At 41.7% G+C, this 2861-nt stretch overlaps 1 non-coding gene across 1 annotated transcript; it reads left to right on the forward strand.

Annotated features, from left to right (window-relative positions):
• The first annotated feature begins 2509 nt into the window (after positions 1-2509).
• LOC112724439 (small nucleolar RNA R71) lies at positions 2510-2617 on the forward strand. The gene has a single exon (XR_003163601.1). It is a non-coding gene; the product is annotated as a small nucleolar RNA R71 (small nucleolar RNA).
• Positions 2618-2861: the final 244 nt, after the last annotated feature.

Below are 2861 nucleotides of genomic sequence, written 5' to 3' on the forward strand. Positions count from 1 at the left end.
AAAAAAGAAAGAAAGAAGGAGAAGAAGAAGAAAAATGGAGGAGATGGAGGGAGAAGGTGTATTCAACCAAGGGGAAGAAGAGAAAGTTGTGTTGTGTGAAAATGAAGAAGGAATGAAGGGTTTATATAGGAGTGGGGGAGGGTTTAGGGTTCGGCCATTAGGGTGGGGTTTGAGAGGGAAAATAGTTTGAATTTTGGAGGTAGGTGGGGTTTATGGGGAAGAGATGATGGCTGTGAGTGGTGAATAGGTGATGGGGAAGAATGATTGAGGTGATTAGTGGGGGGTATTTGGGGAAGAGAGTTATGAAATGGTATGAGGAGGAGAGAAGAAAAGGTGAGAATCCTGTGGGGTCAAGGACTTAACATCCCTGCTCCAATTAGGCATGTAAAACGCCCTTAGCATGCTTGCCTGGCATTAAACGCCAGCTTGCTGCTTATTTTTGGCGTTAAACGCCCAAATGTAGCATGTTTCTGGTGTTTAACACCACTTTCATGCTCTGTTCTGGCGTTAAACGCCAGTCTGGTGCTTGTTTCTGGCGTTTAACGCCAGCTTGATGCTTCTTTCTGGCGTTAAACGCCAGTTTGATTCTTCTTACTGGCATTTAAACGCCAGTAAGTTCATCCTCCAGGGTGAGCTATTTTTAAAGCTATTTTTCATTCTATTTTTGATTTTTCAGTAGTTTTTATGACTCCACATGATCATCAACCAAAAAAAAAAAACACGAAATAACAACAAAATAAAATAGATATAATTAAATAACATTGGGTTGCCTCCCAACAAGCGCATCTTTCATGTCAATAGCTTGACAGTGAGCTCTCATGGAGCCTCACAGATGTTCAGAGCATTGTTGGAACCTCCCAACACCAAACTTAGAGTTTGAATGTAGGGGTTCAACACCAAACTTAGAGTTTGGTTGTGGCCTCCCAACACCAAACTTAGAGTTTGACTATGGGGGCTTTGGTTGACTTTGCAGTGAGAGAAGCTTTTCATGCTTCCTCTCCATGGTTACAGAAGGAGATCCTTGAGTTTTAAACACAAGGTTGTCCTCATTCAGTTGAAGGATCAATTCTCCTCTGTCCACATCAATCACAGCTCTTGCTGTTGCTAGGAAGGGTCTTCCAAGGATGATGGATTCATCCTCATCCTTCCAAGTGTCTAGGATTATAAAATCAGCAGGGATGTAAAGGCCTTCAACCTTTACTAACACATCCTCTACTTGTCCATAAGCCTATTTTCTTGAGTTGTCTGCCATCTCTAAAGAGATTTTGGCAGCTTGCACCTCAAAGATCCCAAGTTTCTCCATTACAGAGAGTGGCATTAAGTTTATCCCTGACCCCAGGTCACACAGAGCCTTCTCAAAGGTCATGGTGCCTATGTTACAGGGAATTAGGAATTTACCAGGATCCTATTTCTTTTGAGGTAGAGTTTGCTGAACCAAGGTATTTATTTCCTTTATGAGCAATAGAGGTTCATCCTCCCAAGTCTCATTACCAAATAATTTGGCATTCAGCTTCATGATTGCTCCTAAATATTGAGCAACTTGCTCTTCAGCAATGTCTTCATCATCTTCAGAAGATGAATAGTCTTCAGAGCTCATGAATGGTAAAAAGAGGTTCAATAGAATCTCTATGGTCTCTATATGAGCTTCAGATTCTTTTGGTTCCTCAAAGGGAAACTCCTTATTGGTCAGTGAATGTCCCAGGAGGTCTTCCTCACTAGGATTCACGTCCTCCTCCTCCTCTTTGGGTTCGGCCACACCAAGTAAGGTAATGGCCTTGCACTCTCTTTTTGGATTCTCCTCTGTATTGCTTGGGAGAGTACTAGGAGGGGTTTTAGTGACTCTTTTACTCAGCTGGCCCACTTGTGCCTCCAAATTTCTAATTGTTTCATTCATGAAACTTAAATTGGCCTTAGATAGATCTGAGACTATATTTGCTAAGCAAGATGGATTCTGCTCAAAATTCTCTGTCTGTTGCTGAGTGGATGATGGAAAAGGCTTGCTATTGCTAAACCTGTTTCTTCCACCATTACTAAAGCCTTGTTGAGACTTTTGTTGATCCTTCCATGAGAAATTTGGATGATTTCTCCATGAGGGATTATAGGTGTTTCCATAGGGTTCACCCATGTAATTCACCTCTGCTATTGCAGGGTTCTCGGGATCATAAGCTTCTTCTTCAGAAGATGCCTCTTGAGTACTGTTGGATGTAGCTTGCAATCCATTCAGTCTCTGAGAAATCATATTGACTTACTGAGTCAATATTTTATTCTGAGCCAATATGGCACTCAGAGTATCAATTTCAAGAACTCCCTTCCTCTGAGGCGTCCCATTACTCACAGGATTCCTTTCAGAAGTGTACATAAACTGGTTATTTGCAACCATGTCAATGAGTTCCTGAGCTTCTGCAGGCGTTTTCTTTAGGTGAATGGATCCACCTGTAGAATGGTCCAATGACATCTTTTATAATTCAGACAGACCATCATAGAATATATCCAGGATGGTCCATTTTAAAAGCATGTCAGAAGGACACTTTTTGGTCAGTTGCTTATATCTCTCCCAAGCTTCATAGAGGGATTCACCTTCTTTCTGTTTGAAGGTTTGAACATCCACTCTAAGCTTGCTAAGCTTTTGAGGAGGAAAGAACTTGGCTAAGAAAGCCATGACCAGCTTATCCCAAGAGTTCATGCTATCTTTAGGTTGAGAGTCCAACCATATTCTAGCTCTGTCTCTTACAGCAAACGGGAAAAGCATAAGCCTGTAGACCTCGGGATCAACCCCACTGGTTTTAACAGTATCACAGATTTGCAAGAATTCAGTTAAGAACTGAAAAGGATCTTCTGATGGAAGTCCATGAAACTTGCAG

Source organism: Arachis hypogaea, chromosome 11, assembly GCF_003086295.3.
Source record: "Arachis hypogaea cultivar Tifrunner chromosome 11, arahy.Tifrunner.gnm2.J5K5, whole genome shotgun sequence".
NCBI lineage: Eukaryota > Viridiplantae > Streptophyta > Magnoliopsida > Fabales > Fabaceae > Arachis > Arachis hypogaea.